The sequence below is a fragment of the Astyanax mexicanus genome, chromosome 21, assembly GCF_023375975.1.
Source record: "Astyanax mexicanus isolate ESR-SI-001 chromosome 21, AstMex3_surface, whole genome shotgun sequence".
NCBI classification, from domain to species: Eukaryota; Metazoa; Chordata; class Actinopteri; order Characiformes; family Acestrorhamphidae; genus Astyanax; species Astyanax mexicanus.
Genome location: NC_064428.1, coordinates 861,578 through 885,716, shown reverse-complemented (window position 1 = coordinate 885,716; position 24,139 = coordinate 861,578). Strand labels below are relative to the sequence as shown.

Sequence of the window (24,139 nt, the reverse complement as noted above, 5' to 3'; positions counted from 1 at the left end):
GTTTTGACAAGACAGAAGTCGACTGTTTTGGTTATGGTGACTACGCCCAATCCTGCATGTCCCTAAACGTATCTTGTTGTAAATATCAATAGGAATAATTTAAGAATTTGTGTAGAACTATATGTGTATTTTTTATATTGTGTATACTATAATGTCACTACAGCAGGGGGCATGCCTGAGAATAAAAACAATAATGCTAAGAAATCAATCCCACAATGAAAGCAGGAGTGGGTTTTCCAAAACATTCGTAACTCTTAAGCAATTCAAACCTTGTGCTTAAGCATTCAGTTCTACTGACATGCTTATGCATGGCACACAACATATTTATAAAAATATGCATTTATGAAATCAAATTTTTTAGGGTCCTTTGTTCAGTTTTAAGCCTAATTGTATATAGCACCTTGACAAGGCTAACCTAGGTTTCTCAGATTCAGGTAGAGATGCCTCTTGAGTTCATGTCATTTGTTTATCTGACTACTCAGAAACTGAAAATTCAGACACGACTCCAGATTTCCAGATTTTAATGGCAGATTGTTCTAGTTGGTCAAAGGTGTAGGCTATTTAGCAATAATAACAAGAATTATAAAAAAGCATTAAATCACTCATTAATAATAATATTATGCAATTAACCCTTTCAGACCCTGTGTCCATTACAGTGGACTTCATACTTTTATTGCACATAACACTAACTGAGACCTGTTGTCCATCAGCCTTTTTTTACTAGTCCCATCTGTCTTATTTATGTACTTCTGTCTGGATTCACGTCTCTGTGATTTTCCAAGCAGATGTTCCCTTAAATTGGGAAAAATTAAGGCTTTTGGCTTCTGCTCATTTTCTGTATAAAACTATTATGAGAGCATGTCCAATTGTGGATATTAAAGAAATTCTGAACATCTGCACAGGAACTGAGAAATGTATCACAAGTCCTAAATGTAGATAAAGAGAACCCAGTTAAACAAATGAGACGAACATATTATACTTGGTCATTTATTTATTGAGGAAAATGATCCAATATTACATATTTGTGAGTGGCAAAAATATGTGAAACTTTGATTATAGTTAAGCAATAATACACAAGAGGGAGTGCTATAACGTGTAATACTGGCACTGGTGTGCTGATCTACGGTTCCGGTATCACAGTCTTTTATTCGATTTTAAGATAAAGAGGACAGGAAAAATACGATCTGTGTGTTTATCAGCCTTCCGCGAGGTAAAATAGTTCCATTCACCCCGGACTCTCGGCTCTACACGCCGGCCAGTGAGCGACTGAGCGCGGCTGTTTCACCCCGGACTCTCGGCTCTACACGCCGGCCAGTGAGCGACTGAGCGCGGCTGTTTCACCCCGGACTCTCGGCTCTACACGCCGGCCAGTGAGCGACTGAGCGCGGCTGTTTCACCCCGGACTCTCGGCTCTAGGAAAAATAGTTCCATTCTGTCAGACGGTCCGCTGCTAACACCAGACTATAACAACTATAACTTATAACTATAACTCTCGGGTCGTTGCTAAGTTACGCGTGTGTGGCGGAGTGATACACAGAGCGCTTCGGTTACAGTGCATTATCGTGTAATAATGGCACTCCTACAATGCCTCTCAGCCAATCACATTGCAGGGTCGGAACTAACTGTGGTATAATATCTGGTATGACCCCCCCTTTGCAGCAATAACTGCAACTTAACATTTCCAGTAACTGTTAACCAGTTATGCACATCAGCTTGGAGGAATTTTAGCTAATTCTTCTGTACAGAACAGCTTCAGCTCTGGGATGTTGATGGATTTCTTCCTAACTGCTTGCTTCAGGTCTTTACACACCATTGAATTATGGTCAGGACTTTGACTTGGCCAAAACTGTATTCTTCCTTACCCATTCAGTACAACGATTTGTTTATTAGGGTGGTTGTCTTGCTGCATGACCCACCTTTTCTTGAGATTTAGTTCTGACATCTGTCTGAATGTGGAACACTTTAGTGATGTTTTTTTAACCTTTTCCAGCCTAATGCGCATGTGTTGTGAAGAGCAGAGTTTGATAGATCCCTATCCTTTAAATATAACAAGCTCTACCCTCTCACACCGGATTGTCATCCTATTAATTGGGAAGACACTAATTTCACCTTTAAATGAACTGCTAAGTAGGTTTACATACTTTTGCCACTCACAAATATGTACTACTGGATAATTGTCCGTAATAAATAAATGACAGAAGGATAACGTGTCTTATTTGTTTAACTGGTCTCTCTTTGTCTACTATTAGGATGTGTGTGAAAATCTGATGATGTATGAGGAAATATTTATGCAGAAATATCAAACAATTTACAAGGTTTACACACTTTCAAGCAACACTGTATGTACACACAGTATATATACATACACAGACAACCCCTTTTTTATCATTTGCATTTCACCAACCTCAAGTGTCATTCTTAAACAACTAAAAATTGCTTTTCTCCCTCTTCAGTAAACTCACCATTGAAATTAGGTAGGACACCCTGGGCGTGTCCTGGTCCCTGTGAGGATTCTTTCGATGTACAATGGTTGTACCACCTTGATGTGTCCTGTTGTATGGTAGGTGCTGTTTACAGGGAATAAGAAATATTGTAATATACTTTGTAATTTTACAGTTTTGCCATAGCACCACCCCTAAACTGTATTCTTTTTATTTTATTGTGTTTACTTATAGGTTATTGTGACCAAGCATTATGAGACAATTAGCTTGGTTATGACAAAGTAACCTGGGTCAGTTACTTATTGCTTCCAATTGCAGTAATAAGATTGTCTTAACTAATAAGGAAATGAGTTAGTGTGATGCAGCAGTTAAGATTGGAACACTGATTTGACAATCATATTCATGCTCTGTGTAGATCAGGGTGGAACAAACCGTGATATTTTGTACTGCAATATATGTGGCTGGTGAAGGTGGTGTTAAATTGGCCCTAGGCAGTTCACCTAAAAAGATAACCACTATGGCTGTCCAGTCAGAATCTGGGATAGATGCACTCAACACCTGTATTAAGGGTGTTTATTGTAATACATATACACAGTTTCCTGTATTAGTTAATAATCGTTGGATTGTCTCAAGTTATTCTTTGCCTTTCCTATAGTCTGATGGCAGAGAATTAAAAAGTTAGTTTTGCCATATGTTTGTAGTGCTTTGTCATTACAGCCCCATTCGATTAAATACAAGTGTTGATGTTTGCATGCTGGCATTTATTTTTCTGAAAAGTCCAAAATAGATACTAAACAAAGTCAAAATGTAGGTTCAATTTAAGGCTCACTCTGCCCTTGGTAACACCAATAGAAGGCCTTTCACTGGTGAATTGAGCAGCAGCAAGCCGACCTGCTTCATACCGCAAGTGTTAGCACAGCACAGCATTGCGAGACTACAGTTTGAGAGCCGCTGATTTATTGTAGATGCAGATGTGCACATTCCTTTTAAGGTAAATTGAATGGATTTCAGAAGGGTAAAGTCACTATGAATTTCTGTTGATATAAAGCTTGTTAGTAAATCCAAAGTCTTTGTTTTAAATGTTGAGTAGTGTATAAAATCGCAAATTAAAATGATGAAGCTGAATTTCCCAGTAATCTTTGGTCACTGAATGAAAATTCAGGAATGCAGTGTCATTTTGCATAGTACAATTTGCAGTTTGCATATGCCTATACTTCCCATAAAAACACACTTTCTGAACTGGTTCTGATATCCACGGTCATCATTACAATGCTTTTTATCTGATTTGTATTTTTTTTATAGAGAATAAATAGCTCTGGCTGAGGAGGTAACCTGCAGATTAAAAGTGTTTGTCTAAACTAGTCAGCTGAACTACACACTAACAAATGTAAGTTGTTGTGATTTAGTATACGTACTACACATTAATTGTCAAGAGCTTTTGCTTACGTTTTTATTTAGACATCTGAAGTACTCTTAAGAGGTGAGTTTTTCCAAATATTTTCCCTTAAAAGGTGAGTTTCTTTTATTTCATTTTTTCTTAATCATGTCCTCTGTAAATAGGTTAATTCAACATTACAATAAGGGAATAATGGATTTTTTTTTTTTTTTAATTTACAAGAAAACGTACTCTGCTCTCAGTTAAATGTAGGCCTTGTGGTTAACTGACTATTATCCACAATGAAACTGATACACAGATAAGTTAAAAAGTTTTGAAATGTTCCATTAAATCTACCTTTAGGAATGTTTCAGACATTAAACCTTGAATATCTGACAGATTGTTACACCAATCCTGCTTTGCTCTTTTAGGCTGAAAGGTACTGGTAAGTTCTAAGAATTCATAAAAGTCTTAATTCAGAGCTTTTATAGCTAAGGGTGTATCGATGCTGTCAAATTATTGAAAGAGGATATACACTGTGGTTGTTTCATCCATAAATATGTGTCTTGTATGTGTGATGGTATCCATTTTGTAAACATTAAATACAGTACCATTGTGTTTTGAAATGTGTTGTTTCTGTCTTTGAGGTGGGGCAGGGGGTCTTGGTGCATTTGGCAGTCTTTTTTTGACAGGTGGGGTTTCTTCCTCCTCCTCTTCTTCTGATGATGAGTATGATTTCTACGAGAGTACAATAATAAATAAGCAATTGCTATACACTGCTAAATTGTTTTAAATTATTTATAACATGTTATATATATATATGTATATATATATATATATATATATATATACATATATATATATATATATGGTTCTACAAAGAACATTTTTGGAGATGGTTGATAATAGCATCAAAGAGTGTTTGTTGCAATGCAATGTAAGCCATTGTGGTGCTATATACAAGCATATACAAAACCAATTCACCTATTAAGAATAATTTGATTCTGTTATATATCTCATTCTTTAGTAAAATCATTTTACTAAAGAACCTTCAAAGAACCATTTTAAGGTTTATTGGTGGATCACATGTTTTTTAATGAATAGTATCCATCAACATTTTTGTTTTGTAACTTTTTTTTAAAAGAGTGTACCTTGATTTGTTGTTGTGTAATTATGTTTATAACATTTAAACAGTTATTCATTTTGATTGTAAAAGATTCAGTTCTAAAAAATTAAATCACTTTCAGTTTTGAAAGTTTTGTCAGTTTAATCAGTTTACAAAATTTACAACCTTGTGCACTTTTTAGGAGACTTGTGGATTTAAGTCACATAATTAACAAAAAAAAGCACTGCTTCTGTAGTGAAATGGCCTTGTATTACAAAAATATGTTTGGTCTATTTTAGCATTTTCTGTGCAGAACCAAAACAGAGTTCATTAAATGAATACAATCTATAGGTCAAAAACATTAACAAACATGTATATAAAACTAGCAAGAGAGCAAACCCTGACACAAACCCCTGTCCAAGTAGATCAATTGTTTATGATAAACATAGTTTATCATACAAAGACAGCTTAAAATTACATTACATCATTTTCTATAGAGCTGTCTCTGAAGCGTTTGAGCTGAAACATTATTTAACACTTTTTAAATTTCATAACAATAAACTATGTCTTGTGATGCACAACAATTGGATTGCAGTATCATTTTCATTTTTTTTGTTTTAACTTAATGTGATAATGAAAAATTATTTAATCTCAGTTGTATATGTAGCTAATTTATTTTTGTTGTAATAAATACAAACTTTACAAAAATGTATAAATAATGTAAATATAAAATAGTGTAATTAATGTTAAATATTAAAATGCTGTTACATTGGTGACTTTCAAGACTTGGGACTCATGTCAGAACAATCAAATGTGCTCATGTAGCTTTAACCTAAAAGGAAACCGCCCCTTTTATTGATCTGGCTGAAACCTCCAACCAGCCATCACAGCTTTGAATGGAGAGGCGTGACAAAAACGCTCACAACTGAAAAGGAGGAGTTTGGTCCTAATACAACCTGTCGCCTGTAGTGCTGCTGTGCTGTTAGTGCTTCAGAAACTGTGGGTTCTCACGTAAGTGTGGTGGAATAGGAGTGCAATTGGGTATGTTTATTGCTTAAATGCGCCAACATAGGACTTATACTAACACTCAGTAACGTTAGTATTTTTACTGCTCAAATGAGCCAACTTGGGTACACTAACGTTTACATTTTATTAGTATGGGCATGTTTCATAGTGTTGGCTATAGCTAGACTGGTTAATGCTAGCAGGCCAGATCGTCCGTTCGTCCGCGGTAAGTTAAGTTAGCCGTGACCCCACGGTTTATGTTAATGATTTAAATTTGCTATATTATGCGAGGTTAAGTAACACTGCAGTTTGTAGTCGGTAGTGCGTCTATATTGAGTTGATATTGTGGCTAACCAGTTCATTTTTATTAATAATATAATACATTGACACACGCCAGTGCGTTCGTGAGGCGGTATATAAGTTAAGCGGTGACGCTACGAGTTACGTTATTAATGTAGCGTTAGCTAGTTAGCTAAGCTAGCATTTTGAAATCTTCAATACCATATTGCTAAGTTAATAACTCAACTAGCCTGCTGTTTTTATACAGCTGTAGTAATAAATTTATACATTGCTGGCTGTAAATACCTAAACTATTTTAAAATTAAGAATTTAGAGCAGGTAGCTAATGCGTTAGCTGTCTTGCTAACTTGACTACCTGACGTCAGTTAACGGTAGCAAGTTAGCTAGCTAGCCAAGTCCCCCTGTTAGCTAGCTTTAACCTACTTACTTTAGTTAAATTGTGTGTCAAAATGTAGACAAAGAAAAATAAAAAGCACTATAAACAAATACAAGTTAACTAGAATTGGTTGGTCGGGTTGGATAGGAAGGTCATTGGTGTTTCATAAGTTACTTCACAAAACCGTCGAGTGTCCGCTAACCGGCTAGCTAGCCTTTTTAAACCGCCACAAGCTGTCTGACATAAGCTCGCGCACATCAATGTCACACATAAGCTCGCGCGCATTACTGCCTCGTGCTTAAACACATTGGCGCTCTAATGGACATGCTTTGCTCTGGTAATGTAATGTAAGATGTGGTATGTACAGGGATATTGGTCTCTAAGGGTAGAATGTGCCTTTTCATATTCTCTCCCACTGATTTAAAGTAGAATGCTTTAAGTTAGCCCATACGTCTAATTACAGTCTTATGAATGGTGTGAATGTAGATTTTCACATCAGTTAAGCAGAAGCTGGTTCCAGTTGGTCTCATTGAAATTTAACTGGTAGCAAGGAAGGAAAATCAGATACGCTTTTCTATGACTTTGAAAATGCAAACCTACAGCTACACTGCCCCTCTGAGCATAACTGTCTGAAGTGTTGGCATGCTTATTGTGTGGGTCATGTTTTTATTTTATGTATTTAAATTTTGTTATTTATTGACAAACATGCATTTCTGGTAAAGAACAAGCTCTTTTCTGTGCTTATCATCATGATATTTAAATGAAAGTTATTTCTCTCATATGATCCTATATTATTCAAATTAAACATCCTAATGAATATGTTCAATTCAATTGTATTTATATAGTACTTTTTACAATACAAGTTGCTGCAAAGCAGCTTTACAGAGAAAATGGGTCCACGCCTCTTATGAGCTAAGATGGACCAACAAAAACAAAACTGTTGATCAGCCTTATTTCATTTTTTATTAGCAGTCAGCAGCTCACTTTACTTGTGATAATCAAATGTCATGTTTTCTAATGCTCAAACCATCATGTGTGCAATTTTTCTGTGTCCTGTTTGCAGAATTGAAGTGTTTATGGAGGCCTTTTCCAGACGTCTTTCAAGTAAACAGACCTCTCAACAGAAGAGAGAGAACCTGGCATACAAGGTGCATGCATATAGTATCATTCAAATTCGATTTTGTGTTGAATATAGAGTAATGCTAATTGATTTATGGATCAGTCTGCTCATGGTTCAATATTTCAGTCTCTATTGGGACACAGCAGAGCTAACCAAAACCGTGGATTTCTGTGTGACATTTCACAGGCTCTCTCAACTGGTGCTTGGCATTTTGCATGTTTTTAAATGTGTTTGATAGACAATGTATGCCACATATAGAGTGCCAAACCTGGCAAAAATGTATATATTTTTTAAACAAAAGGAAAATGAAGAACGAAAAAACTATTTAGGAGTATAAAAACACAAAACCTAGACATACGTTTTTATTCATCTAACATAGATATTGAATATTAACTAAGTTGTTTTATTTAGCTTTTTGCTGATAAACGTTCAATAATTTATTCATTTACATTTTATTTGAATGTTAAATAAAAAATAAAATAGACTAATTTTAAATATAAATACATGTGTGCCGTTGTCTGGCCCAAGATAGTCCCAGCCTGACATTGTCAGTAATTAATGATGCTTAGGTTTCTCCCAGACAAAGATTTGCAAGCAGACTGTGGTCTCAAGATGTGCTGTTCAAGCCCTTTTTTTTTAGAAGCACAAAGAAACAGGCAACGTTGAGGATCGTAGACGCAGTGGTCGGCCAAAGAATCTTAGTGCAGCAGATGAAGGACACATCAAGATTATTCCCTTCGAAATCGGAGGATGTCCAGCCATGCCATCACCTCAGAACTGGTGGAAACCAGTGGTACCCTGGTACACCCATCTACTGTACGGAGAAGTCTGGTTGCAGCCAAAAAGTCATTCCTCCGATGTGGAAACAACACCAAGCGACTCAACTTTGATTTTAAATGGGAAATATTTAGGTGTAGCAGAAGTCAGTTTGTTCGCTGAAAGGCTGTAGTGAAACATGGTGGAGGCTACTTGCAAGTTTGGGGCTGCATTTTTGCAAATGGGGTTGGGGATTTGGTCAGGATAAATGGTATCCTCAATGTTGAGACATACAGGCAGATATGTATCCATCATGCAATACGATCAGGGAGGCGTGTGATTGGCCCAAAATTTACTCTGCAGCAGGACGACCCCAAACATACAGCCAATGTCATTAAGAAATATCTTCAGCATAAAGAAGAAGTAGTCCTAGAAGTGATGGTATGGCCCCCCCAGAGCCCTGACCTCAACATCATCGAGTCTGTCTGGGATTACACGAAGAGACAGAAGGATTTGAGAGAGTCTACATCTACAGAAGATCTGTGGTTAGTTTTCCAAGGAACAACCTGCCAGCCAAGTTCCTTCAAAAACTGTGTGCAAGTGTACCTAGAAAAATTGATGCTGTTTTAAAGGCAAAGGGTGGTCACACCAAATATTGATTTGATTTACATTTCTCTTCTGTTCATTCACTGCATTTTGTTAATTGATGAAAATAAACAATTAACACTTTCATTTTTGAAAGCATTCTTAGTTTACAGCATTTTTTCACACCTGCCTAAAACTTTTGCACAGTACCTTATTTTGGAAATATTTCCATGAATCTTTTGCATTTGATTTTATGCAAAAGTTATTTTATCAAGCCCTAATTGTTTTGCATAAATGCAGGAATTTTCAGTAATTAAATTAGGCGACACGACAGATGTTTCTCTATGCTTCTTTTACGGATTTTAAATGCTTCAATATGAATATGAAATGTGTTTTTTGCTTGCTATATAATCTATATGGCTAAAAACATTGTTGTACTGGATGTGCAAATCCAGTGACCAAATTCTGAGTTATATACAGCTCTAAAGTAAAACAAAAAGTATATTTAAATATTAGTATTATTAATGTAGTAATATTAGTATTAGTATATATAATTTCTTACCAGTATTAGGATTCACTGTTACCCTTGATTGGTCTGCTGAGATAAAGCAGATCACCTAAATATGACCATGAAGGACATGTGGGGGGGACTGGGTACTTTATACATTTTTAAGGACAATGTTGTTTATTGCAATAATTCTAGTGACGATAAGCGTTTGTCTGAATTTACATTAATGCCCAAGCCTACTGTCAATTTGTTCTGCACTGAAGACTCTGCTTTTCCTTTTTCTGTCAGTTAGTGTGGGTCTGCAGTGGTTTATAATCTATTAGCCCTGAAAATAATAATCATATTTTTAGAAAATACATACTTTTATGGTCACCTGGTAACTGTACAAACAAAATTAGGGTTGTCCTATCACCTATCATCATCTCATTTGGCAATGCAGTTAAATAATGTTTAAATGATTCAGAGGAAGCTGTTTGCACATTCAAACTCAATATCATTCTTCTAACCAGTGTTAATTTCGTTGAGGAAAATTTTTCGTCAACAAAGCTTTTTTTCAAGACGAAAACGAGACGATAACTAAATAAACACCGCATAAAAAAATTAAATGAAATGAAATTAACTTTGGCAGGGACGAAATCCAATCAGAACTGATTTCGATATATTTCTCTTTTGACGTTGCGAAAAACAAGATAACGTGTAAACCGTGTGGAGCGACTCCATCTCCGGTAAAACACCACTAATCTTTCAGACTTCTGCAGACCAGAGTCACATAGATCACGCAAAGATCAGCGTTTTAATGCTAATATTGTTTCATGAGCTGATGGTGTGTTTAACTTGGCTGTGTACTAAAAGACTCCACTGCTGTTCTGTAAAGTTAATGTTACTGATACAGATTAACTCACTCATTAAGATCAGATCATCTGTTTAGTCTCACAGTGGGAAACATATAGCTAATGTTAAAGCAGGAACAGGTCAGAAAGAAACTCAATAATATAACAAAAATAAAACAATAAAATAAGTGAATATATAAACCCAAAAGTCTGTGTAAAGTTCCTTACAGCACTTTCTCATCAGTTTCTCACTTTAACTCATGAAGTCTCTCAGTACATCCTGAGAGCATCTCTACAGGACAGTGTGTTAATGTGTGTTTTTGAGCTCATTTATAGACTGTAGCTCCAGTAGATGTGCTGGGTTAGTGCTGGAGATAAAACTAGATCATTTAAAAGCTGTTTTTGCGTCTACAGCTCTGTTCAAACTATAATTTAACTATTAAAATGTTTTATGACCTGATTTCTAGAACAAAATTTTAAATATAAAATATTTATAGTCACATACCTACAATAATAATATACATTAAATCATATATAAATATATTTCACATTCAAACATTAACAATATTACACAACTGGTTTATAAATGTGTACAAAACCCAAATGAGAAACAAATTACAGTATATAAACAGCAAAATGTTTTTTACATTCACTTTTATTTGCTAAACAGAAAGGTACAACAGCCAAAGTGTAAGATTAATGCATTCCCAAGTAACAAAATGGGAAAATGTGAATTGGACCTTTTTGGGTTAATTAAATCTTGTTGTTTCTGTTTTTAGGTGTACAATACAAACTGTCTGGATCAGCCATGCCTGGATTGTTGTACTGAAGGTCCCTGATACATAGAGTTGGTGTGTGTGTGTGTGTGTGTGTGTGTGTGTGTGTGTGTGTGTGTGTGTGTGTGTGTGTGTGTGTGTGTTGAATATAAAAAAAATATGTATGTATAAATATATATGTGATTCATCTGAAGACATTTAACTAAGCTACTACTGTTATGCTTGAATAAATCAACTTATCTTTAAAGGTCTTACTCCATTTTTTTGCATTGTTGAACATGGGTTCATTAATCTCCAGATACTAGTAAATTTCTTTAATGTAATTGAAAGGATATAAAGTAGCCTGGTTGCCCTTCACCCTTTCCCGGATTCAGTTATCCCCTACCCTGGTCTGGTTCTTCTGCCACACCCTAATTTAACCTCGAGGGAGATTGAAAGGATCACACACACACAGTTGCTTCCCTTAACAATCTAACTTTATTCAGATTTTACACAGTTCTTTATAGCATTTAGTACGTGCATCCAGCAAGGGCCGGTCCCTTGAAGGTGTGAAGATTACAGAGTATTTGCTCATCCCAATGTCTAGACTAAAATGTCTGGTAAGATCACACTGTACAATGTGTCTCAGCTCATATCACACAGAAGAGAACATATGCAAATTAGAGTTCAACACTTCTAGGCTTCTTGTACAGGCCAAAGAATCAAGCCATAAAAAGACAAAAGGAACAAAGAGTCTATGTGTGGTTTATCAAAAGCAAGCGAGTAGAACACATATAGTAGTATGTAAAGCAAGCAAAAAACTTGTGCTGCCATCAATTTCCTATTCCCACTGCACAGGACAATAACATAATTAGGCAAGAACAACAGCGGAAGGATGCCTTGGAAAATTGAGCTGTCGGGACTTGAGCAGAAAACAAAACTTTTGTAGTAAAATATACTTTGCAAGAAAAAGAGAATTGAACCTAAAGAAATCTGCAAGTTTTTCCAGATGTGCATAATTCTTATCTAATGCTAATTTAGAAAAGTAAGCATGAAGTTTCCAGGTTGTGCTGAAGTACACAGTCATAGTTTATCTTCTGGAAAAACACTGGTGTCATGCATGTTGAAGAGTTTTGTTAATGTAAGAGTTTTATTGTCATAACAGGATTTCGTCCTTCTCCAAAGGTAGGTCACGTTTTCCTGCCTATATAAACGGTTACTACTGCCCCCCACCCTGCGTAGTTGAGTGTGAGTCAAGGGATCCTGTGTGTAATTCTAGCGAGGTGCTTTGCTTGCTACAGTACGAAACTCAGTGGCCACATTTTGCATGTCTCAGCCATGTGGCGTATAATGATGGTAGCATCTGAACTGGCGAATTAATGTAAGACTAAAAATCTAACAGTCATTTGGTTTTGGTTGTGACAGTTTGTACAATGTGTAACATTTGTATTGAAGTTCAGTGTTTCTGACTGGTAATTGGTGGAGGCTGGAGAGGAAAAAAGGGGGAGGAGAGAGACGAGAGCGGGAGGCTGCGGCTGGTGTTCGGAAAAGAAAGAATATAAAAGTATTAAGCATGAACTTGTTTGTGGGTCCTTGTGTTTAATTTCACCCACGTCCACGCTACCTACACTCCTAAGACGGCATTAACATACCAAATGTCCTGCATAACGCAGACGTGTAAACGACGTATCTGCGACCTAGCAAATTAACATACCAAATTTCCCGCATAAAGCAGATGTTTCAGCGACGTATTTAGGGGTGCGTTCGGCCACTGGAGCACAGCGATGTTAATAAGACCAATATAAGATCTATTCAAATGAGGGGCGATGCATTTAAGATGTTCGGACCTTTCCAAGACGTCTTGGAGACGTACGTGTGCTATCAGGGACTACTACTACTAATAATTATAATAATATTAATAATATTATTATTATTATTATTATTATTGATAATATTATATTCTCTATAAATTATTTTCAATGTCCATTCATCATTATCTGATTTGGCTAACCTTACATCTTTAAAAGTGGTGCCTGATAATAAAAAAACCCCACAAAAACAAAACTATAAGAGTACAGATTCTCCAACTGAACCGTTCCAGAACCGCAGTTGCAAAATGCAGACTAAAATTATTTATTAATTATAATATTATATATAATAATATTATTATATTATAATATGATATATATAATATTATAATATTATTTATTTAGACCAGGGGTCTCAAACTCATTTTTGCCAAGGGCCACATTGGCATATTGGCTGTCCTCTGAGGGCCAGATGTAGCTTATAAATATAAGAAAATGTAACCAGATGTAATATAAAATGAATGTAATTACTCCTTAATGTTAAATAACTCTCAATATACTATTTATTCAATCAAATATTACAGTTGCATGGAAAAATGTTTGCTTGTTGCTCTATTAACATAAATCCTTTTAATTTGTCATGTTATGAAATCCAAAAACTCCATCAATCAAGAACCAAACTATTCAAGCGAATAGAAATTACATCAAGTACAAGTTATATTAACTTTGATCAAAACGTTTGATACTGAAATAAGGCTTTATAAATATAAAATCAAAAATTGTGAGCTGTGACAGATTTAGCATTTCCTCAGATTTAGCAGTTCCTCATCCAACCACTAGTCGGAGCTGCAGCAGCAGCACCACAAGCCCGCAGTCTTTGCTTAGTCAGAGCTACAGCCCAGCCACGGGCTACAGGGCTCAGCTGAGCCAGTCTGGAGCGTTTTTAAAATTTTTAAGTTCTTCTGTGTATGAAATAAAATAACCCCACTAACCGGATAATACAGCTCTCTACAGTTCATCTTTCAGCCCAATCAGCTAACAGCAGCAGTTTAGAGCAGCGTCACGGAGTCACTGCTGGGATTACATTATAAACAGGTCAGTTAGCGCGCTGCTAACCTCAGGATGTTTATAACTACGGAGTTTAGAACACACCACGGCTGCAAGGTTAGACTGTTGAAGGCTACTGAAGACTATTAAAGCAGGCAACGCAGCGTAAGCAAAAAAAACAAAAACCACACACACACACACACACCAAAATACAAGTTAAGATAAAATATGAAAACGAACATAATAAAGCATAAATAATTAAATTGAATTGCGGGCCAGATGTATGTTTATTTTGTTAACCCGTGAGGGGCCGTATGAAACCGCGTCGCGGGCCGGTACTTTGAGACCCCTGATTTAGACCTTCCAGGTAGCTAGCTCGCCGCTATTGTATGTTAGCATGTTAGCTAGCCCACTGCTAAAGTTAGCTAGCTCTCCCCTAACCTCAGCTCTCTCCCCGGCAGCTTAGCTAACTCCCCGGTAAGGTCAGTAAGTTAGCTAGCTCTCCCCTAACCTCAGCTCTCTCCCCGGCAGCTTAACTAACTCCCCGGTAAGGTCAGTAAGTTAGCTAGCTCTCCCCTAACCTCAGCTCTCTCCCCGGCAGCTTAGCTAACTCCCCGGTAAGGTCAGTAAGTTAGCTAGCTCTCCCCTAACCTCAGCTCTCTCCCCGGCAGCTTAACTAACTCCCCGGTAAGGTCAGTAAGTTAGCTAGCTTTAGCAATCGTGTTAACAATGCAGGTATCCGGCTGTAGATAAGTTCAAACAAAAACATATGTAGCCGAGCTCCTATTTACTTCAGACTTAACAGAAAAATGCCAGTACAGCACAGAGAACAGTATAAAGCCAATACTTACACGTTTTTATCGATCTGTTGTGCTCTGATGTCCGCCTCCGCCGCTGCTGCCGCCGCCGGTCAGAGCGTCCCCCACACTGAAAATTGCGCGCCCGTTTTACAGAACAACTTCCGGAGCACAGAGCTGCCGCTCAATACCCAATTAGCCAATGGGGACAGCCCCTAGAAAACCCCGCCCACGCGAAACGTTTGTGCCAGAATCGCAAACAAAAAGTCAGGCAGCGCAAAGGAGAGAGCTGGAAGCGTAACTGCAAAACTGAATCTGAGAGCAAAAACCTGATCAGCGAGATACAATCCGAGAGACCCGTAAGCAAATAATTGTTTTGCAAGTAATAATTTTTTTCTTTTGAGATGAATTTTTTTGCTTCAGTAAGGTTTACTTTCTTACAGATACTAAGTTTTACTTTTGAGATGACATTTTTTTTTGCTTCATTGTGTTTTATTCTCATATATATTCTCGTTTTTGATTTACGATTTAAAAAGTTTTGTTTGATAATTTTGGCACAAATCTGATTCCATACAACACCACCATGTTCTTTTTCTTTCAACTTAGCAAAGAGTTCCTCACTTTTGTCATATGAAACAGACCTTGGGCTGTTGCAGAATGAAAATCCACTTATTTGTAGATCATTTTCAGTATGACTTGACTGTATCCATGTTTCTGTCATGCAAATAATATCAGCTTCCATATACCTTTTGTCTTCCAGGTGACATGACAACCCTTGAACATTGTGCAGAAGTGCTTTACATGATAATGATGACCGATGTGTTTCTCTAAGTGGCTCCACAAATGCGGGCATAGTTTGCATGAAACTTTCTATATCAGGTTTTGCATAAATAGCTGTTTCCTTGAAATCTTCTATAATGAGACCTTCCAGAGAAGTCACACGACTTAATGCCACATATGCTTGTCCAGGTGCAAATATCTTTTTAAGTGACAAAACAGCTTTATCCACAGTTAGACCTTGTACTTTGTGAATAGTGCAAGCCCAAGATAATTTCAGGGGAAATTGTCGTCGTATGCCACCACGTCTTGTGACTCTCTCTTCTTCTGGTTCAATTGGTGTAGCCTTTTCCAGTCCTGGGTTTAAGGATGGCCGTTTTGCTCGTAAGCCTCTACCAGCTCTTTCATTGTCAAATGTCACATATACTTTTGTTGGGAAATCTTCTCCAGGATTAAAATGTATATCACTAACTGTACCAAAAGCACCATTCACAAGTCCATCTGAAACATCAATGTTTTTAAGGAGCATGACTCTTGCATTAACTGCAATGTGAAGTGATCGTGAAAGACATGTCTTGCAAACATTGCTGTGGTGGCCCTTTACTTTTTGAAAGTGTCCAGTTTTCGGGTCTCTCTCATAATCTTGTGCTCGAATAACTATAGTATCTTTGCATGTCTTGTGAAGCATTTCTCTATTGTGGTCATCAACTTCATTATTTGTGGCATAAATATGCAAATTGTAAGTCATGTGTTCTTCACCAGTTTCACACTGTTTCAGCATACTTATATCTTTTTCCAGCAATGGATGAGACTTCTGTCGTTTCCTTAATCGATTGAGCAACTGTGCGAATTCCACATCTTTCTGTCTCATTATCTGACTCAACTCAGCCAAAGCAAAATGGTCTTGCCACAGATTCATTCCCACATGATCAGCATATAAAGCTTTACCCTTAACTGGATTGAGCTGATAAAAGTCTCCAACTGCGATGATAGAAACCTTTCCAAAAGGTGAATAATCTCCAGTTTGTTTGATCTGCCTCAGTCTGCCATGAACATATGCAAGGAGTTTGTGATCAACCATTGAAATTTCATCAATAATTAATATATCCAGGTTTCCCAACTTTGTTCTCAGAGAATTAATTTTCTCATCTCCCAGTGGTTGATATGGTAGCTTTACATCTGTACCAATAGCTAAAGGAGTATGTATTGTTGCAGCATTAATGTTATAAGCACTTACACCAGTTGGAGCTGTCAGTAACACACGTGTGTCATCAGGATTATTTGATAAGCGAGATAGGATACGATGTGCTTCATAATGTATTGCTTTAATCAGCATAGATTTCCCTACACCTCCAGGGCCTGATATAAACACATGAAAGGGTTCTGGAGTATCACCACGTGCCTTTTGTAAACACCAGTGTCGGATTTTATAAAATATCTGGGACTGTGTCTCATTCATTGAACGTAGTAGAGCCATGGCTTCTTCCTTTGGCATGTTATGAGAATTATCCTGTAATGAATAGATTTCCTTGGGAAAAAGGTCAGGTATGATGACAAAGTTGTGCCCATGCATCTTCCATTGGACCATGTGCATCTAGGTCTTCCTGAGCTTTGTCTATGGAGTCACTCTCTTTTTCAAACATGGCCATATTTGTGTCTACTGTGTAGGGTTGTCACGATACCAAAATTTTGACTTTGATACCGATACCAACTGTAGTATCACAATTCTCGATACCAAAACGATACTTGGAAGAAAAAAAAACAATAAAAATATCTGAACATAAAATGTTTATTTTTGACTGAACTGGATTGAACACTGAACAATCGGTGCAAACGTTTTTATTCTAAAATGAAACATTTGAACAAAAATTAATCAATCGATTTATTTAATTAATAATAATTAATTAAATCAATTTAATTAAATTAATAATTTAATTGATTTAATAATTAATTATTAATCAACCGTTTACCATTTTTAATAAGCTCATGTTCAGTGTAACGATCAAGCAGGCTACATGCCTGACCACAGATTTGTGATGGAAACGCGAAAACGTGAACATCTTGAGTTCATGTTTCACAGCCAATGGGATAATGGAGAAATAGAGAAAACCACGGGTCCAAAACAAAACTCCTGCACACTCCTCTCCGTGTTAACGTGATTTACTAGCAGTCGCTAGTAAATCTTAGTAAAGCTACAGACAGAGTGTATCTTGACTAACTCCACTAACCTGTCGACTTCTCAGCTCTTTGTAGAGATCAGGGTGCTTGTCTGCTAAATGAATGAGCGAAATACGATCAGAATTATGTTAAATAATACTGTAACATAGAAGCATAGAACTATTATTTAATTAAAATGATTTTTAAGAACAGCTAAACACAGTGCTGCAGGTCAAACGCGGAGGCGTTCACGTGCGAGAGAGAGAGAGACAGAGAGAAAGAGACACAGCGAGAGTGAGAGAGAGAGAGATTTGCGTGTTCTGATGTGAGCTACTCACAGGTAAAGGTTCTCTTTTATCTCCTCGTGCTCATTTTCTAGTCCCACACACAAGTCTGCAGCTCCCTCAGTGTTTTCTGTCGTATTTTGCGGCTAGCGCGAGCGCTTACAACTAACACCACCACGAGGTGCCGCCGCGATTGTGCCGAATCCGCTATTGAATCCGACTCCCGCTTCTCGGACAGAATCAGCACAACACCCCCCGCTGTACAACTGCGGGAGTGAAAACAGCGCTTATAAATAAAGTAGTTTAGTTTCACTTTCAGTTTTCGTTATTTTATTTAAAAATAAAAATATAAATAAAAAACAGATGCCTACATCTCAGACTATTTTCCCACACTTCACTCCTCGCGCCCGTTTTGTCCACAAGTCGCGGACGAGAGACATCTGTTATTTTAGCCGTCGCCATTCTACACTCGCTGCTGCTCTGCTGGCTTGCGCGTGCGTGTGTCGCTCTCAGCCGAGTCAAATGAATCGATTCACACGTGAATCGATTCATTTGTTCAGAACACTAAGTTTATCTGAATCCTGCCACACTGACTGCTGCGGTGTGAATCAGTGTTCTTATGAACTGAATCAAATCGCGCCTACTAATTTGACTCATTTGAAGCTAGTGACTGGGCTATATACAGTATCGAAAGCATCGAACGCTAAAGAACCGAATCGTTTGTGATGACGTAGTATCGAAAAAGAATCGAACCTTCGGTACACCGTGCAACTCTACTACTGTGACTTTCACTGAGACAAGTTCATTATCAGAATATTTCACAGACCCAGCTTCATAAAACTCTTGATATGTCTGGAAAGTGGATGGTTTTAGTTGTGATTTGAGGCAAAAACAACTCTAAAATGCTTTCATAATATTTCTCTGGATTTTTTGTTGGTGAGAAACGGGCATATCGAATCACAGCAGCTTCTGTTCGTGACCTTTTCTTGGCAAATCCTGATCCTTTCAAAAGTTTGATGCTGTCACTGGATGAACGCTCCGATTTAGACAATATTCTATATTCTGATGCAAACCTTGCCAAACACATTTCTTCAAATTCCTTGCTTTTAGGTCTGTTCTTATATCTGTCAGAAATGCTGTACATCCAAATATTGTCACCGTCACCATAGCCGCACTGAGCTTTCCTCTGTATGACATTTAGTGGAAGACTCATTCTGATTGTGTCACCAGTTGGAACAAATTGCACTTTGCGAGATGCCTGTTTTAATTTCATATTCGTTTCATATTGTGTTTGCTAATTCTACTTCCATCGTCTTTGTGGATTTGCTAGCTTTTTCATTTTCATCATTATTGTCATTGTAGATCCATGCGGTTCTTGACTCACTTTCCAACTCGTGTTTTGGGTTTCCAAACCAAAGATTTATTTCTTTAAAAAATAATACACAAGAAACCTGAACAAAACGATTAAAATGCTTATAAACAGAAAACTAGGTACTTATATTCATGTTCCTTATTCCTAAATCCTGAAACTGCGGTCAGAAAAGGTGAGGCTCCTTCGGCTTTTTTCTGCTTGTCTTGTTTTTTCTCCTGCACGAGCCTAATTGTTAATGACCTTCAAAAAACACTGTAATTATCAGAATCTAACTCACTACTGCCACCTACAGGTGCCTAGTGGTAACACACATTTCTAATGCCATTACTGTTATACTAATACTGGCCCTTACACATCCGGCCCCTAATTGTCTTGTAAATAAACAAACAATTACAATAAACCATATAATTCCTTAACACTTAATAGCAGTAAACAATTTCTTAAATAAACAGTTTTAAACAACCAAATATTGTATAATTATCCTTTTCCTTTCTTTCTCTTTTTTTCAAAAAGGGAATTTCTCTATTAATGTCCAATATGTCTTCATAAACTGGAACAACATGGAGTCAGAGGTTCAAGCACATGACTCACCGTTGGAGATCAGTCTTTACCACTGTCTCATGCAACAAGCAATATGCTACATATCCGCTTCAAGTAAGAGACACAGCTTAGTGACTGGTCTCAGGAGAAGATTCACGCTGGTCTTCAGTCGGACTTGACGAACTCTCCCCTTAATGTCCTGGAGGGTCTCGATGACTCGACCCATGATCCAGGAACTTCTGGGAGCAGAATCATCAATCAGCAGCACAATGTCACCAACTGCAACATTACGCCTTGGGTGCAGCCACTTTTGCCTTGGTTGGGTGGTAGACCCCATGATGTGGGATGTACCACATCCTTGCTTCATCTTCCTTGTTGTCGAGCTCGTCTTTGTCACTCATGTCACTCATGAACTTGACGTAATCCTGACAGAACTGCTCATTTTTCATGAACTTCCTTCGCAGGTGCTCTGCCCTTTGCACAGCTATCTTGCAATTGTTCGGAAACTTGGCATCCACCGCTTTCAGGGGAAGACCAATGCTAAAGCGTCCGTCTACCAATTGTACTGACTTAGACACCGAATCCATGAATCGTCTGTCTTCTACAGACATTTCCATTTTCTCTACATGCTGAACGTCAGGAAAGTCAAGCTTCATCTGATGGTGTATGAGATCATCAAGACATGCCACAGAAATTCTGTTCGCTGAAACTTCTGGCCATTCCTCTGCCTTCTCCTTATGGTTTTCCTTCTGCAGAGGGTCATTTACAACCCACTCAAGGACGGTTCTGATAGCATAAGGCCCATTACCTTCACTATTAAAAACCTTCCATGGCTCCAAGGCCTAAGGCACATTGGTTCCTATTAATAATCCTACCTCAAACCAGCCTCAATCTCCTGGACATGGATTTCCTTCAGGTGTGGCCATTTATCCACATATTCTTGTCTAGGAATGCAGTCATCCTTGACAGGAATCTCCTTTTGTGAATACACTTGGGGAAGTGACACATAGGAATCACCTTCCAATCCACAAATCTCAAGTCCTGTGACAACATGTGTGCTAACAGGTCTTTCTTGTCCCATAGTGCGAAGTAAGATATTGGTCTTTCTTCCAGTCACATTGAGATCACGCATCAAGTCTTCAGAACAGCAACAAGCTGAACTGCCTGAATCTAAAAATGCGTAGGTCTGCACAACATGTGCTCCTTTCTCAGACTTAAATTTCACTGGCACTACAGCTAGGGCACATTTTGCATGTTATTTTCTGCTCACAAGTCTTGCTCAAATGCCCAGGTGACAGACAACCAAAGCATAAGCCTTTGGACTTCAGAAATTCCAGCCTCTCTTTATGAGGTTTCTGCACAATAGACTTGCAAGATGCCAACTTGTGTTCTTTCTGACAGTAATTACATTTATCACTGGAGTAACTCAAGTCCTTTGCCTTGCTTGTTGACTGTTTAGTGTCATTCATGGGTTCAGCACTGGTTACAAATGTGCTTTTACTTTTCTTTGGACCTTTGTGGGTGGCCAGATTTAGCTATGCCTTTGTCCTTTGAACTTGCAGGCTCTTGAATGTTGCCAAATAATGGATCAGTAGCTATTCTTGCCTGTCTCTCCACAAAGTACACCAAATCTTCAAACCTGGCTCTGACACCGGTCCTTTCTTGTATGTCACACGCGAATCCCCTCCATCTTTCTCTCAGCCTGAAAGGGAGTTTTGCAATTATTGCACGCATGTTAGTTTGACTATCCATTTCTTCTTTAAACTCCATTCCTTCAACTGTATTAAGACAGCTTGTGAGGAAAACAGCAAATTCTGTTATTGATTCTCTGTCTTCTGATTTTAAGGCAGGCCACTTCAAAGCCTTCTGCACATACGCCACAGTGATGGTGTATTCATTTCCGCAATGGTGGTGCATTAGCCTTTTGGCTTCTTTGTACCCTACGTCAGGATGCATATGCTGACAACTCTGTACCAGAACTTTGGGCTGACCGCTTGTGTACTGCTCCAGAAAGTATAAACGATCTTTACTACTGGAGGTTCTGTCTTCAATTCCATGCTCAAAGGCTTTAGTGAAAAATCTGTATTCAGTTGGGTCACCACTAAAAACAGGAATGTTTACTGATGGTAAGGATGACAACCTTTGCTGTTTCACCAGCAGCTCAGTGATATCATTCTGATGCTTCATAACATCAAGCAGATCTCTAATCTGCATGTTGTCACGTTGTCTTCCAGCAATATTAGCTCCACTATCAGCATGTGAGCATGGGGGAGATGAAACAATGCTGTGTGCGTTTTGCCTTCTACTCACATAGTAATGTGGTCTTAGCTGAGAAGAATGCCTTGCTGGTCGCTGTAGAGGAAAAGCCACATCATCTTCCACAACTTCAGAGAATGCCGCTTCAGCATGCAAATTCCTCACCTCAGGAGGCCTCACTTGTTCTTGCTCTTCCACATCGGACTCATGTAAACCAAGCACTTCAATTTTAGCATTCGCTGCATCAATAGCTGTTTGCAATTCTAGGTCCTCTTTCTTTGCTTGCAACTTGGCCAATTCTGTCAATTTCTTGCTTTCGTTTCAATGCACTAGCCTGTGCAATCAAAGCTGCTCTCTCAGCCTCGTACTTACGCTTTGTAGATGAGGCAGTTGAAGACACAACTGAAGCTGCTCTGCTTGTGTGATAAACTGACCATTGAAGCACTATCTGCAGGGCTCACTTCAGCTTCATACTGTCTTGCTTCTTTAGCTTGCTCATCAGCTCTTTTTAACCATCTCTCAACATCTTTCACAAACCCATTAAGATGTTTGGTCCTAGGTTCATACCAGGTTTCCTGGTCTTTAATCATATCCTCGTCAGACATGTATTCTTTTGCTGTTTTATTTAGTTTGCAAATTTCCACGTACACTCCTGTAAACTCAGTTGCCAATTTTCGGGAAACTGTACAAGCATTATTTTCAACTTCCATTAGGACATCAATATCCTTCATTATTCGATTGAGTTGTGCAAACTTGGATTTCCTATCTGCCAGTGTCATGCTAAGCTTTTGTTCAATTCCTTTAGCAGTCAGCTTTAATGTCCTCTTAGGACGAACAGCTTCATCACTTTGTTCATGCACTTTAAATCCTCAAATATTCCTCTTTTCCACAAACACAAATTGTCACTGAGTCACTGGCTAACTCCATTAGCAAAGCCAGACACATTTCTACCTTGTTCCTTCAACAAAAATCCAAACTTGAGGTCAGTACTTGCATATAGATGACTGAATCCACTCTTCAGCACATCCACAGGGTTTCTTCATCCACTTGGAGCTCTTTTCTGACTATTTATGTAGATCCATGCGGTTCTTGACTCACTTTCCAACTCGTGTTTTAGGTTTCCAAACCAAAGATTTATTTCTTAAAAAATAATACACAAGAAACCTGAACAAAATGATTAAAATGCTTATAAACAGAAAACTAGGTACTTATATTCATGTTCCTTACTCCTAAATCCTGAAACTGCAGTCAGAAAAGGTGAGGCTCCTTTGGCTTTTTTCTGCTTGTCTTGTTTTTTCTCCTGCACGAGCCTAATTGTTAATGACCTTCAAAAAACACTGTAATTATCAGAATCTAACTCACTACTGCCACCTACAGGTGCCTAGTGGTAACACACATTTCTAATGCCATTACTGTTATACTAATACTGGCCCTTACAGTCATTTTTACGTTCCTCAGTCTTACATCGTGTAATAAATGTTCTGTTACTTGGAGGACGTGGAAAGTTAAATCTGCATGTCGTTCCCTTTTTCTTGCATGTTTTTGAGTGTCTCTTGCTGTGCATCTGAACTTGTGACACTTCAATGTCATGCATTTCTTTGTCCTCATCTGAAGGCAATTCACATGTGACATACTGATCAATAACCTGACAGACACGGAGGTCATCATCTCTGTCTATCTGTGGAGCATCTTTTACTCAGAAAAGACAATGAGTGTGAGGTAATCCGCGATTCTGGAACTCAACTCTCATTAAAAAATCTGTTATCTCTCCAATTGGTTTGGCTTCAGACATGATGACATCTTTTAGGAAACAGTGAAATCGATGGTCAAACTTTCTAGCAGCAGTCACAGGGTTACTTTTCAGCAGGTGACATCTCTCAGACCAATCAAGCTCATCAGCTGATACATGTTTTCCTTCTTGTTTCAGGATTGTTTGCATGAGTTC

At 37.9% G+C, this 24,139-nt stretch overlaps 1 long non-coding RNA gene across 4 annotated transcripts; it reads left to right on the top strand.

The window, feature by feature from the left end:
* Positions 1–1,889: 1,889 nt before the first annotated feature.
* Positions 1,890–11,424, top strand: LOC111192665 (uncharacterized). Of its 4 annotated transcripts, XR_007427956.1 has the most exons (4): positions 1,890–2,560; positions 3,744–4,508; positions 7,666–7,750; positions 11,181–11,424. It is a non-coding gene; the product is annotated as an uncharacterized LOC111192665 (long non-coding RNA). The 4 variants fall into 4 exon arrangements; XR_007427955.1 differs by lacking the exons at positions 1,890–2,560; positions 3,744–4,508 and adding an exon at positions 5,734–5,932; XR_007427954.1 differs by lacking the exons at positions 1,890–2,560; positions 3,744–4,508 and adding an exon at positions 5,738–5,962.
* The last annotated feature ends 12,715 nt before the right edge of the window (positions 11,425–24,139 follow it).